Genomic DNA, 15,813 nt, shown 5'->3' on the forward strand with positions numbered 1-15,813 from the left:
AAGATCACTATCTGGAGCAATACAACTGGCAGCAGATTTGCTCTTTGTTTAACGACATGATGATATTTTCTTCTGATAGGGAGACTATTTTTCATCATGAAGTGAAAAAGTTTTTTGCTTTCCTTTTCTCTACTTTTGCTGTTTTCTTCTTTCTTCTCCTCCCCGGGGGGGGGGGCGTCATTTTAAACTTCGCCAACGCCATTATCTACCCCCTGCCCTCCCTTTGTACTTACCTTTAAACAGTCCTGCGGCGAGTCTCCCTGTTCTGCCACGGTGCCGGCTTGTAATGCTGAGCACCGGAAATTGACATCACTTCCGGCGCTCAGCATTACAAGCCGGCACCGAGACCGAGCTAGAGGGCTGACAGAGAAGAGAGAGGGACGCCGAGCGTGTAAGCGAAAACCACTTGGCGCCCCTCTCTCTCCTCCGCTTAAAAAAAAAAAAAGCGCTTGGGGCGGCAAAGTGCCGCCCCTTCAAAAGGGCCGCCTGGGGCAATTGCCCCACTCTGCTCCATTGTAGGGCCGTCCCTGACAGGAAGTCTGTGGGACATTATTTTTTTATGTAAAATAATTTAATGTACAAAAATATGAAGTAAAATGCAATGTTTTGTGTAAAGCTCGAGCTAGCTATATGAGTGTGGGTGTGCTTCTATGCGTGTTTTATTTCTTTTATCAGGTGACAGGTTTACTTGTTGTATTTCTCGATTCTGAAAAATCCTTGAGTTTCACGACCTTGATGCATTTAATGAGGCTTCCTGGCCAAACACCATTTCAATATTTCATGGTTGATCAGCTAAATATGATGTTATTAACTTCCTGTTTGTTTTTTGCCATCAAAACAGCTAGGTTTCCCTTACAAAAAATTACTGCAGTTTTTCTGAAGTAATACTGCATTTTTTTGGACATGAAAAAACTGCAATGCTGCACTTTTACTGCAGTATTACTGCACATTTACTGCAGTTTTACTGCATTTGTACTTCACTCTACTGCAGTTTTACTGCACATTTACTGCACTTTTTTTATATTGCAAACCTACAGTCGTACTTCAATTTACTGCAGCTTTATTGCAAAAATAACTGCAGTACAACTGCAGTACAGTGAAGTACAAATGCAGTAAAACCGCAGTAAATGTGCAGTAATACTGCAGTAAAAGTGCAGTATTGCAGTTTTTTCATGTCCAAAAAACTGCAGTATTACTTCAGAAAAACTGCAGTAATTTTTTCGTAAGGGTTTCCTTAATCTCTCTGTCTCTACTAAATCCTGCGCTGTTAGTGTGACTTAAGGACTTGAGGTTGATAATAACAGCATGTGGTTTGCAAATGTTACCATTGTTGAACATTTTTGAATTCCTCTCTTTCTTATTAATTTCCATAGTGTTTTTATTTTAAGGCTTTACTTATTACTTACTGTTTCTGAGGTTAAACTCAAGTTGCGAATAAGTGGAAGTGTTCCCAACGTTCACCATCTTGTTACATGCTCTGTAAGGGATACCTAATGTGACCCCCTGAAGACTTGCTAGCGAGTAAGCCTACCTAGATATCCCTCAGAGAAGGACCAAACTGATTCTCCAAACAGCTTTAGTGAAAACCCTGGCATGAACATTTTCAACTCAGACCTTAGGGAATACACCCCATCGTAGTATTATGTAGGGTCGGAAGTGATCATAGAAGAATCAGAATTCATTTTCTGCTTTTCTTGTGCCTAAATATTCTTAAGCCTTAACTAGGTCAAGAAAGCACTGTTAAAAGGTGATCAATGTTTTATCGCAAAAAAAACAAAACATTGGATACAATACTGCATAGCATTAAGTTACAAGAATGGCCTGCCACCAACTAAACAGGGAGCATGAGTATGTGAATTTTCAGTCTATTAAGTCCATTAAGCTTTGTACTTTCAAACATCGCCCTTTGTTTGTAGTACAATTACCTGAGGACAGTTAAGTTGTACAATGTTTTAAGGAACGATCAATAGCTATTCTGGCTTTAGCTGTCTGTCTGACTCATATAAAGAAAACCAGTGTGAGTTTGGCTGGGTTTGTGTTACTCATTTAACCGTTTGATTTTTTTTGTTCTGCCTGTTTGTTATTTGTGCTCATGTCTTTGGGTGGTGTATTTATTGGCGTACGACAGGAGTATAATGGTTCTGTTTGGAGACACACAGTCTTAACCTTACATAGACAGTAGAGTCTTCACCTACAACAGTCTTCTTTGTAGTATTTTTATTGAGGTAGCTAGCTGCTGGTGGCAATTAGTTGCCTACTGATGTACATGGTGCCAGAGGGGTGACAATGACACAAAACCAGGAATCAGAGAATACTCAGTAACCAGAGAAATAAGACAGGTCAAGCCGGGGTTGCATACAGGGTTGGAGTTATAGGTATGTCAGGATAATCACGAGTTTGGCTACCTGTGTACGAACATGTTTAATGATACCATTTTCCAGTGCTGATTTTTTGCCAACCTTAAACTGTATTTAGTTGTCAAATGTGTATAAGCTCAAATGGAATCATATAGAAAATGATAAGAAACAGCTGACCAATCAAAATATTTTATTTATGTTTTTTTATAGAGATGGGACATGTTTTTGCCATTTTGGATGTTAGCTCTATCACCGTTTTTATAATTTTTTATGGATTTCACCCAACTTTTTAACCTGTTCTATTTAAATCAGCTAAATATTATTCCTGGGTTAGATTAATGAGCTGCTATGGAAATCAAGAAAGCTTCACGATATTTAATTTGATTTGAATAAACTTTGATGGATCCTGATTAAAATTTGGAGTCCGTTTACGAAAGGAGACAGCTAGTATCTGTCAGTTCATTAAGGAGACTGGAGATAAGATTATGAGATGTTTCAGTAGCGCTAATGGTCAGGCCTGATTGATTTGTAATGTGAATATAATTACACTGACAAAGGGGGAATTCCAACATTCCCATCTAGCTAATTGTTTTTATTTTTAGGAAAGAGTACAGATTTTGCTAAACAAGAAATATATATATATAATTTGCTATGTTCAGACAAAGCATATTAAGAGAGAAAGGTAATCATGTTAGTGCCTTTATTTTAATAAAAAAAAAATCCAATATATATATATATATATATATATATATATATATATATATATATATATATATATATATATATATTGGAATAAATGTGTAATTTGTGTGCACCAACAAAAAAAATATTGGTCAGAAATCCCACTTCTTTCATTTTTTCTTCCCCATAATTAACACAATAAAAACAGAGTTACGCATTTGTTACAAAGTAGAATATATACTTTATATAACCATCCTTCATCCAAATTCACACCAAGAGTACACACCAGTTATGTCATTAGTATTTAGTGTCTGTGTGTTGCAGTTTTTTCATCGCTCGTAAAGCTGTCTCGGGCCGCAAATATGTCAGAACACTGATATAAATATCAAGATTTAACAATCCATAAGTCACGCAACGCGAAAAGTATCTGAAACCTCAACATTCTGCACAGAAACAGCCATCTGAAGCATGCAAATTACATCTGTATTTGCTGGCCTTATGCAAACATTAGCATAATGAGGACAGAATTTATATTAGCGACAGATTTGATTAAATATGCAGTAGTAAATAAAGCAAAATGAGCCACATTAAGCTGATCAGGACAGACATAAACATAATACGATCCATTCTGCATAAAATTTGTGTGCATTTTTGATTGAAGAACTACCATTTTAAAGTTCATTAGTAATATTTATTTTTTAAGACTTGTTTATCATAATTTTTTTAAAAAACTATTATGGTGCACCAAAGAACCCAACACAGCAACAGTAGTATAGAAGCCAGAGACGAAAGACTATGTAGTTAACATAAACGTTGGCACGTCTGAATGCCCACAATAAACCTATATTCCGGTTCCAGAGCAAAAGCAGTGATCTTAGTAGTCACCTAGGGTGCTGAGGAGATAGGCGCCATGGCCACCAGGTCCTCTCGTATGCATGACTTACTGTGATGGAATGGGTGACACAGGACAAATGCAAGAACCCGCACTCATATAAAGTGCCACATGGGACTAAATTAATAGTGTGTTGGGTTTGTCTAGGACTCTATAAACTCTAATTCTAGCCTTGTTTTATATAAGAGCAGAACCTAGCTCAATGGCTAAGAAATAATCGTTATGGCCAAGAGCTAAACTTTGGACATAACTTGATTTTTTTTTTATTTTTATTAAACTGGACTAATAAAAAACCCATGTCTGTATCATATCATACAGAATCCCAAAAGGATTTATTCACATAGATTCCATAATTCCATAAAATTAATGCATCAGGCAGCTATATTCTTGTAAGCGGTAAAAAAAATAATCTTTGGATGTAAACATGCTGAAACGGTGTAAAGCGCCCTTGATGGCAAAAGCAAGCACCGAATTGAATGGTCCCTTCCTAGCAACCAAGGTCCTTTGTCAAAAGGAACGAGGTACATCTTTTTCTAAGACGTGAATATAAGCAGGCAGCCTTTTGTTATGGGGGAACTAGATTTATCTTACTTCCTGGACAAACATCTCTCTGTTTTCTTGAAATTGAAATTATTAAAATTAGTCAAAATGAAAGATGTTAAAGGACTTTCTCTAGGTAATAAATAGGCTTGGTCTTGATATTCTTGTATTTATAGATACATACTGTGTTTGGGGATATACATAGTAAAGCTTTGAGATGTGATGTGAGGTTTATACTGTTAAATTATGTGTGGAATATGGCATAATAGCTTAAGAGGACGTTGGTGATCCACTTAGCGCAACTGCTCATTTGCAGGTCCATCTGAAAGCAGAAACTAGTGGCGCGTGGTCAGTTCAAGAAGACTTAAAGGTAAACATATTCAAAGAAGACGTTCAAAGCCCCAGGGTTTTTTTTATCCTGTGGGAGAATCCGAGTTGTCCCTTCACATCTGTAAATAAAGGCAATATGATGAAACAAAAAGATTTAGAGGAGGTAGCATGCCTAGTCCAAGGATTTCCAAGAAAGTTTGTTCAGCTTTAAATAAGATTTATTACATGCTCATTTCTGACAATGAGGGCATGCTGATAGTGCCCCACTTTATTATAGGCCTTATGATGAATGTCATTGTTTTTGGATTATTTCTTGGACCGAATAGTGAATAAACCTTTGTGAGTGACTTTAATGGAACAATGAACAGCTGAGTTGGGTATAATCTGGCATCTCTTTGTCGTTTAGTGGAACAGTTTATGAAGGAGCCAGAATGTCCTAATTACTTAAGGATATAGTTAAAGTAGTTATGGAATACTTTAACTATATGGTGTATTAAATGAAACTGAACAACCCTTAGAATATCCATGGTCTGCTGAGGAGGCCCACTACCATATTGATTACACCTGTGTATGATAGATCCTCCTTAATGCTTAAAGGGCAGGGGAGGTCACTCCTACCTTTGTGAGTGGGACAGGTTTGTTTGAAGACGTTGGACTGACCCTAAGCATGCCTGCTCCTACTTGAAGGACAATAAAGTACTACAGAGTATCTGCCATACCTATTAGATAGGTAAATAGGAGCTGTTAAGGTAAGGTCCTCCATAACTTTTCTCTCTGTTTGTGTGCATTTAGTACTTTTATAGCAGTGTCTGATTTTGGTATATTAAGCATGAGCACATAGGGGAATTCTAACAACTTAATTTTGAATCTGTACTTAGATACGTATGTCAATTTTTCTAACTCCAATGCATTGTTTATAAAGGAACAATTGATATTTTTTTTACTAAAATCAGTTGTTTCTAATTAAGTAAGATGGTCTCCTCCCAGCAGAAGTGGTAGGGGTTAACACAGGACTTAAACAAGCATGGCATAGGCATAAAGCTATCCTGAAACTAAGACGAAACCAAGGTTAGAAAGCAGGAACAATCAGGCAGATTAGATGAGCCTTGTGGTTCTTATCTGCTGTCAAATTCCCAGCTTCTATGTTTCAACAGAAGGAAATTAAACCTCATTGAAGTGGTTGCTACCTCCATAATCCTCGCTCCTTTTGTAAAAAAAATGTAAACCTGTAATTTATCCCCAAATTAAACTTTTTTCTTGCATAATGGTAATAACACTTGAAAGTAAGGAAAACTGATTTTCTGTAAACATAAACCTCGTTTCAGGAAGGAATGTTTTTAATTACATGTATTATTAGATTTTGGAAATGATAACGCGTACAGAAAAATATCAAAATATTTTTTCTGCGAACTAAACAAAGTTACGGGTTGGGTATCGAAGCTACGTGTACTTGAATGATGATCCTCAGTCAATCAAATTGTGGTTCAATCATTTCATTTTAATAACTCCTCTGGAGAGAGATAAGGTTCCATATTGTGGAATATTCAGCACTTTTATTGATGGTGTGTGTAATTGTTTCATTTTTCCCTCACTGTCTGCATCATACTAGACTTTTAATCAGTGTGAACTCAAGTTTAATGAAGTAAAGTCCACTTTCTGTAGTTCACAATGAGCTAAAAATAATTGGTCTGAGACTCCCTTGCACACAACATTATGCCTTTGGCATTTTCCTGAAAACTCCACTTAATTGCTTTGCTGATGTTGTTAAGTGATCCTAAGAGGCTTCTGGAGCATGCTTACCCACATATATTGAAAAAGAGGTCCTTGTAAATACATATAACTGAAAGTCCAGACAGTCTGTAGTTTTAGAGAACTCTATCATTGTTCCTTTACGAACATAGTCTGGATTGTGTTTACAAGAGCTAGCTATTGTTTCTTACAATTTTACAAGATGAGATAGGACTCGCCCAACTTGAGGTATTTTGACATAGTGGCGGCTAAACAATATGTGGCCATATAGTGTGACCGAATCCCCAATATTTATGCCTTACATAGGTGGGGGTTTGAACGGTATTCATGGGGCATGCGTTAAATTCATGCTTTGTTGTGCGTGGTTATTGGTTATTATTATTCTAGCAGCAACCCGGGAATCTGAATTTTTATGCTTTTTAGGTTGTGCGCTCATCTATTTTTGTATTTTTTTTTTGATGAAATCCTCCTATTTGCAATGTTTGTAATGGTTGGACTGATAGGGGCACTGTATGTCATTTGGTGCAGCATCATAATCGTTAATGCTTACAAATGTAAGTTCTTAAGTTATCAATAAATTAGTGTATCTGTGATCCATGACCAGAGAACCTCCCCTGACCTGGCCATATTGTGTGCTCTGAAGCTAAGCACTGCAAGGTGGCTCTTTGGGTAAGGCGGGTGGTCCCCATGCTCCTGGCTACACACACGCACACTAACCACCTCCAGTCATGTCCACAACACAGCTGTCCCTATTTGGACACCTGAATTGTTGGTGGTATGGATGAGAAGGTGAGAAAATTCTACTGTACACTCCAAGATTGGAAAAGGGATTGGTAGGTCTAGATGATTAGGCTGGAATGTCCAAGATCATTGACCAAAGGGGAGGGTTTATTTCAACTTGCCTTCTTAACACCAACACAATCGCCATAACTTACAACAACTCGTTTGACCAGCAAGGACGCACCAACCTGCTGTAACAAGGAAATAAAAACAAAATTGTTAGCTCTTTATTTCTATAAATAAGGGGAGGGAGGGCAGAAAGTAAATGATTGGTGGCTCTTGACCCAGGTTACCAAATAGGGCACCCTTTATCCACTAGGGACCCCCACCTCCCAATTTGCATACACCAATTTTACAGCACTCACCCACACTCATACATGTGCCCTGTCCATTCAGCTACTGTAATTCCCAGGGGCCTAAACGATAAATGTGCAGTCAATCCAAGGGTAACCTTTATTGCAGCCCATGTCCAAGTTATATCTCAGGTGTTCTCAGCAGCTGTAGTGAAAACATGGTGGGGAAAATAGATTGGGGAAAGAACATTTACTTTCACAATCCTAACCATAAAAATAATATGATCTACAGATTGCAGAAGGGATCTCGTCTGTTAGGGAAGACGTGAAAAGTAAAGAGGTGTAGATTCGCTATAACACCTTCTACCTGCTTTGTGCCAATGACTACAAACTAATTTGCAATTTCATAAAACATGTATTGTCTGTGACTGAAGCTGTAATATTTACTTGCCAGTTTCAGATAAATATAGAAGGTGCAGCAACAGGATCATACTTGGCTACATAGCACAAGTCATTTTTAATTAATGATTAAGTTCAATTTGTGAAAGATAAAATAAAAATCCGCTAGAGACATCATTTTCATATACAAATGTTATAGAGCTGTTTCCACAGCTGTGAATTCATCACTCAAGCTTTCAGAAGAATAAAATTTCTAGTTCAGAAAGTTCTGTGTCAAAGCTCATTTCGTCTATTTTTAATTAAATGTTATCATTAACTTCGACCTGTACATGATTTGCATGATTTTCTTTTGCTTAAATAAATATACCAGTACATATATGTTAAAAAGAAGAGTGGGCCAAAATTCCCCCACAATGATGTGAGAGACTGATAAAGTCATACAGAAAATTATTACTTCAAATGATTGCTGCTTAAGGTGGTTCTATAAGCTATTGAATCATAAGGTGTACTTAGTTTTTCACACATGGCTTCTCCATTTTGGCTTTATTTTTGTTGCATCAACCTTGAAACGTTGTAATGTGTTGTATGTGTTGTTGTTTATACAAGATTGTATTTACCTAATTTTTAGTCCTGCTGAGGAACACATGATTATTACTATGTCTTGATACGTAAAACCATAGATTGCAAAGAGGGTGCACTTTCTTTTTTGCATGACTTTATGTAGATCATGGATAATGTAGGTACCTGTGTTTAAAGTAATTCAAATACTACTGCAGCTCTGCATACTGCTTATGCACGATTCAATCATAAACAATTTAATACACAATGACTGTTGTAATAGTAAATGAAAACGTTTGCAGTTACACAGCCATCTGCATAGTCTCATTTACACCACTTTACTGCATAACTACCTGAATATCAACACGCCAGTCTGAAAATAAATTTAGCATCTTAAACCAGCCCCGTGGAGAGACTGTTTTCTAGCCAATGACACATCTAGAATGAAAACGTAATCTAATTTGCAATGTTCCCTATGTGATAAACATATCATTTCCTAATTATTATTATTTCCTTAATATTGTTAAAAGTTTAAATTAACCAAGGTTGTTTTAGTTATGCTGTTGGTAATGGTCAGATTTTCCCCTAGGCAGAATAGGCATTTAATGAGAATATTACATTTTAGGGGTACCAAGAGACGTAAAATGTAAGGGACATAATTATATTTATCCCAGCTATGCTCCTTCCTATATGCTCCTTTATATATTTCATCAAGTCCTGTCAGTGTTCTGCCTATGAGATGGCCATCTCAATGTTTCAATGGATCGGGAACCTGGAATATAAATCGAGACCTTTTTGTGAGTTTAGCCATAGCTGTGGTACAGTCCTTTCACTTGGGTATCTACTCGGTCTCACCCAGGCATGGACTGGCCATCCGGCACACCGGACAAATACCTGGAGGATCATTGCCCGATTAACTGCTCCGGCGTGAAGCCACTGGCTGGATAGCATAAAACATAACGTGCAGCCGGCCACATCCAACCATTTTAGAGTGGCTCGGTTCTTATAATAATGCAGTGTCTGTACTAGACTAACAAAGCTTAAAAAATAGAATTCCATTATCTAAAAAGAACAGCAGGAGACCATAAAATAAAAGTTTAATGGCAAAGCTGTGATGTCTACATGCACATATATTAGTTGAAATGTGTAATTTACATAATGATTGTTCATTAACCCCTTCATAGTCATATTGGAATATCCTAGTAGGTCTTCTAAAAAGCAATCAAACTAAAAAAAAAAAGCTATCTCATATGGGATATAGAGAAAGCTGATTTTGGACTGATCTGAAATGAAATTTAAATCAAGTGGGATGACTTTCTGGCTGTCGGTGTTCATTAATTATATCACCTGAAGGCACACATTATGAGAACTTTTTTCTTATGATATTACAAAATATTATTATCTTTTTGGAAGGAAAAAAAAATCGTGTGCTCATGCATAAATTATGAATTGTTCATTTTACAAATCTGTGTTAATTTTTTATTTAAAAGTAATCATTTAGCTGTTTTTACCAGTAGAGAACATGACGTGAATGATTCGTTTCTATTATGATCTGATTTGTACAATATCAATTCACCAGCCTTTTGAAATTCATTAAATGTTTGTAACCAACCATTGCCTTTAATGACCAGAATGAGGTATAAAACACTTATCGTTAAGGTAGTGATGCCCAGCTCTATGCAGAAATCGCACTCAGGAACTTTTTCAGGAGTCCGTTTTACTCAAAAGATTTCTCAAACTTTTGGCCATTAGTTGTGTTATTGTCCTGAGATTATTAATGCCTTTTCTCCAATGGATGTTGCATGTGTCCAGTGGTCTAACAACTGCATCTGGTATTCACACAAACATTTGTTGATATAATATTTTCATGTTTAATTAAATTTACCTGATTTCAGTTAAAATCTAATAATTCACATTATCTGTTATTGAATGGCACATCAGCAGGTTACTTCTTCCTTGCATTACAAAATCCCAAAAAATAGAAATCAAAAAATATACTAAATTGTAGTTTATTATTCTACAAAACAAATTATTGAGACCCCAATCAATGCATGCAGGGCTGGACTGGAGATGTCCAAGCAGTCTTGGCACGTTAAGGCCGACAGCCACCAAATGATAGACGCGAAGGACATGATACACACTTCATACACACCGCAGCATCCGGATTGAGTAAATATTGGGCAATGTTGGACAGCGGCCCATTGGGCATTTGCCACATGGTATGTCTGGGCCTAAATATTTGGAATACTTTTGTACACATATACATTTACAGATAGCCTTATATATTTATATTTTTAGTATCAAAAGAGCGAAAATAGACTTGGAAAAATATTGATTATAGATCGGGAACCCTACTTCTTGGTTTCAACCATATAGGTTGAGGCACCCCCTAGAAAGACAAATGAAATGTTATCCACATGTGTTTTTTTTTTTAAATAAACTTTTTACACCTAAGATAAGCTGAATATGGGCAGGGCAAGAGGGGTATTGTAGGGTGGGGCTTGCCTGGAGTGGGTGTGGTTCAAATGCTAATCTAGCCCTGTACCAACTCTTTAATGGATACCAACAATCTCCGTTTTTATCATCTTTGCTTATTTTCAATTTGCAATAAACACAAAAACATGATAATAAATAACCGTTAATAACGCAGAATTTGTAGCCAATGGTATATATGATGACATGGCATCTGATTTCTAAAAAAGTATTTAAAATAATGAATAAGCAGTCAAAATATGTTATACTATATTAATAAAATTATAAACATTGTAAACATGATATACACCTATATTTTTTGTTGAGCTTGAATGGTTTTATATTCAGTAATTTTAGTAAAGATACACTAGTGTCAGAAGTACCAAGTGTTGTGTAACAGAATTAAATAACCAAAATAACTGCTTCTCTTTCCTCCATTTGTAATTTTAAACAGCAATTAGTCATAGTCAATGGGGTATAATGAGCCGTTTTCTTCTTAGATGCAATAATATTAAAATGCCATGGGCATACATGCATGTAAGATTGATCTTGTCCTATCCATTCAAGTCTATGCAATAAAACCATTATATACAGGTTGGCAACCATTACGTAGTCATTAAAGTGGAACTGTCACATCTGCTATAAAACCATAACTCAATCAACCTCCAAAAACAATTGATCATTTGTGTTGTTATTGTTCCTGCACATTTTCTCCATTTCCCATGATCCCTTACCGAAGACTGCCTCGGAAGACCCTCGCGGCGTCCTTTTGTTCACCATGTGCCTAGTCGTCTAACCCTCTAGTTTGTTGTTAGCTGTACAGCTTCTCTATAAAACTATTATCACAAGATGCACGAGGGCGGCTGTTAAATGCAGAATAAAGAAAACAGGTCATTTATGTATTGGTATTTAAATTAATTGAGAACAAAAAAGAAGCTATAACATGGGATAACAGGGATAATTTAGAATTTGGCAGTCCCTCATGAATCACATGTCCTGTCTCTTGGAAGGAGAATTAGAAATGGTATCCATTGGTAGTCCTTGTGGGTGGGCTTCTCCCTTAGACAACTCCAGTAGTCCTTCTCTGGAAAGAAGGACAAAGAAGATCAGACCGTCCTTCAGGCCTTTGGGTCGGGGAGGGATGGGGTCGCAAATACTTTTGATGAGTGTGAACCCTGAAGATTGGGGATACGGTTTCCATTGTGGAATAAATTGAACAATCTGGTACAGTTTTTTTCACTTATTTTCATTCTTCGTAGCAAAGCACTGTTCTATTCTAGTAACCTACCTATATAAAATGAATGTGTTATATTAGCATACTCTTCATGAAGGAAAGTACTTTGTTATATAATCAGCTTTAAACTGTTAGATTTGAGTAACTCGCTGACATTGAGCACAGGGTCATGGTTTCATCTTGTTCATAATTGGTGTCAGTTTGTAAAAAACCCATGGTTTTAACTATAGTACGATGCGAAGGAACCTATTAAAGCATTTCATATTGTTAGCCTATGTGTCCCTGAATACGTTCCATCAATGGCCTTGGTTTGACGTGGACGCTGACTCGAAGGTTACATTGAATGATAGAAAGTAACATGTGTGGGCCTCGGTGTCTTTAGAACTGACCTATTCCATGCAATAATAAATGCCACCACTTTAGGAAGTCCTGATTTCCCTGCAAGGATTTATATTTGCTCAAATGAATGAATAGTTTTCTCATTTTTAATGAAAAGTTAATCTCTCCATGTATGATGCTGAAGCCCCGTTTCCAAATTATTGGGACTCCAATTTGACATTGGCTTATTGGGTTTAAATTGTAATTTTTTTGTATTTTTTAAAATGTTTTAATTATTTCTTACAAATGTACAATCACAACACATCCATCATATTAACCAAGGAGAGAATCATTCTCACCCTCTTGTTTCCTTTTTTTATGTGTATTCAGAATGACTCTCAGTTTTCTCATTTACTGGAAAGAGACTGACTAAGACACTGCTGCCAATATTTAATCCCCCGTTGGGTTTGTTTTTGGGGGGTGTATTTAGAGATGTGGCTAGCTGCAGATGCTCCTCGTTTTACGCGACTGATATTTCGACCTTACGATGGTGCGATATCGATGCATATTCAGTACATTTACTCGATTACCCAAGAATGATGCGAGCACAATATATGTACATGAGAATTCGACTTAGGGTATATTCAACTTATGATTAGTTCATCTGAATGTAACACTACTGTAAGTCGAAGAGTATATGTATTTATGTGACCATTAAGAAAAATGGTCACCCAGTTCAACCCATTCCCCATCTTCTCCGTAATGTCATATGGGCCAACCACAGCCCCGTGCATGGCTCGCCCAGCGCTCCAGGTCAGCCAACAGGGCTCAGCTGAAATCTAGTGATTCATGCTTATGGAAAGAATATGTTTCAGTGTATTTTAGGCTGGTACCTAACAAGACTGTATACAATAAGCGTGATATGTAAAGAGCAATTCTAGTGTAACCAGAGTTCGCTTATACTGTATATATTAGACTGTAAGCTCAAAAGACCTTCTAAACATTTCGTTGTGTATATCCAAAATGCTATTTTCCTCTATCCTGTTTACATTGTGGAAAATGATGATACTAGGGAAATCAATAAATAATACTAATTTTTGTGTAGTGTATTGTCCATAACCTCAAATATCCAATGATATTCAAGTATAAAGTTTTTTTAACCAGATTTATTTACATCTGAATGAGCAAATAGAACAATAATCTTGTTTAGTTATTTAAAAAAAAATACAAAAATCACTTGAAAAACCCATATTACATTTTTTAACTTAGAAATAAAACATGCAAAAACGCTATCTTTCTTGTAGCAAATAGTAAAAATGAACTTAAACAAATATCTTTTTATCCATATCCGAGTTCTCTGTATTTAATAAACTTTTTTTCTGTTCATTTTTATTCTTTTACTAAGCCATTGTATACAATGCCTAAACAATTTATGAAAGAATATTCTGAGTTTTCATTTTCAGACTAAAACATTGTAAAAAAAAATGCTCGATCTTCACAAAAAACACATAGCAAAATATGCCCAAATCTTTGCATCTATGCTCACCGTCCATTGTAAGTTAATATGACTTTATAACTGAATTAGTCAGACAGGCTAATAAAGTAGGGTAATACTTTTCATCATTGTGATAACGAGAGAATATAGTTCACTCGCTAAAACCCCTTAGCTGTTTAATAACTCCATGAATATCTGATATGGTCTTTAAAATTATTTGACTTCAGCACAAACCCAACAGTCATAGCCCTTTAATAATTGATCTAACTGCATTTAAGGACTTTTAATATACTTAGAATGAGGATACCAGCAGCAATGTTTTGTCAAACGTATAAAACCAGCTGCATTGGGGTAATTTGGACAGTGTCTACCTAAATACTGATCAAAAGTGCATTTCCTACTGTTTTTATTGTTTTGTTTTTTTATAAAGAAAATATTATTTATTATTGATGTCACTGGTAGTCTTTGTGTGACTCTGGCCCTTCTGAGATGTTTGGATTGCGGTTGCAAAAATAGAAAGATCTCATACAGAGGCGTATTTACTTACTACGGAGTGTCAGGATATGACATCATATCCCAGCACTCCGTGTTTCTAAAGGCAATTCCCTCGTAACTGGCCTGTTGAGCGGTGGCACACCGGGGTACCTGGTTACCCGAGAGGCCGATCTGCTCCCTGGTTTCATGGCCTTGGGCTTAGTTGTCTTAGGCCAGAATACATTGCTGAGCTCATACTTAACCCCTTAAGGACAATGGGCGGTCCCTAAATCCATTGAAAACAATGCATTTTGAGGCCGTACATGTACGGGTTTTGTCGTTAAGGGGTTAAAAAAAAATTATTTATATAATATAATAATACCTGCCAGCAAATCAACAAAAAACATTAATAGTGTCACTTCTCTTTTACCCATACTTAAAAAAACTGTTGTAAAGGAAAGACAAAGACCACCCAAATCATTGCCTGCTTTCTTTTTTGATACCTGCCAATATATAAAATCTAGAACCATATCAGACCAGCAAGGACCAGGGAACGTTAATATTTTCTGCATTCACAAGAATCCTAAAGTGCGATGAGACACCGCCAGTGCCTTGTTTGCTTGCCCTATCTGTGCCAGTACAGCAATGTCATCCATCTTATCACGCATCCAAGAAATCTGATCTCCCACAGAAAGCACAAAGTGCCGGAATCTCTTTTGATGTGGTTGTAATTTTATTACCACATGTTGAAAATCACTTTTTTTGATGACAGCTACACACCAGGGTATATATAAAAATGGTTGTTATTTTTTTGTCAACAAACGCATATCTAGACCAAAAGGTTACCAATGAAAAGATGATATAAATCTAGCCTATGATCTTCTTTAAAAAAAAGACACACATCAATGAAAAAAGGGATTAAGTCATCTTGATACATCCAAAGTAGGCTTTGACCTAAATACCTTAAACAATACTTGGATACAGTAAATTGTATTTTCTTTTCTACTATAATTATAATAAAAAAATACATATATATAAATATATATATAAATATTTTTATTATAATTATAGTAGAAATACAAGACAAAATGTGTGTGTGTGTGTATATATATATATATATATATATACTGTATATAATATAAAAATCTTAATTATTATTATTTATTATTATTATATACCAAATATCATTACAATTAAATGACTTAATCCTCATCAAAGATACACAGCAGGGTTTAAGCAAT

Source organism: Spea bombifrons, chromosome 10 (genome assembly GCF_027358695.1).
Source record: "Spea bombifrons isolate aSpeBom1 chromosome 10, aSpeBom1.2.pri, whole genome shotgun sequence".
NCBI classification, from domain to species: domain Eukaryota; kingdom Metazoa; phylum Chordata; class Amphibia; order Anura; family Pelobatidae; genus Spea; species Spea bombifrons.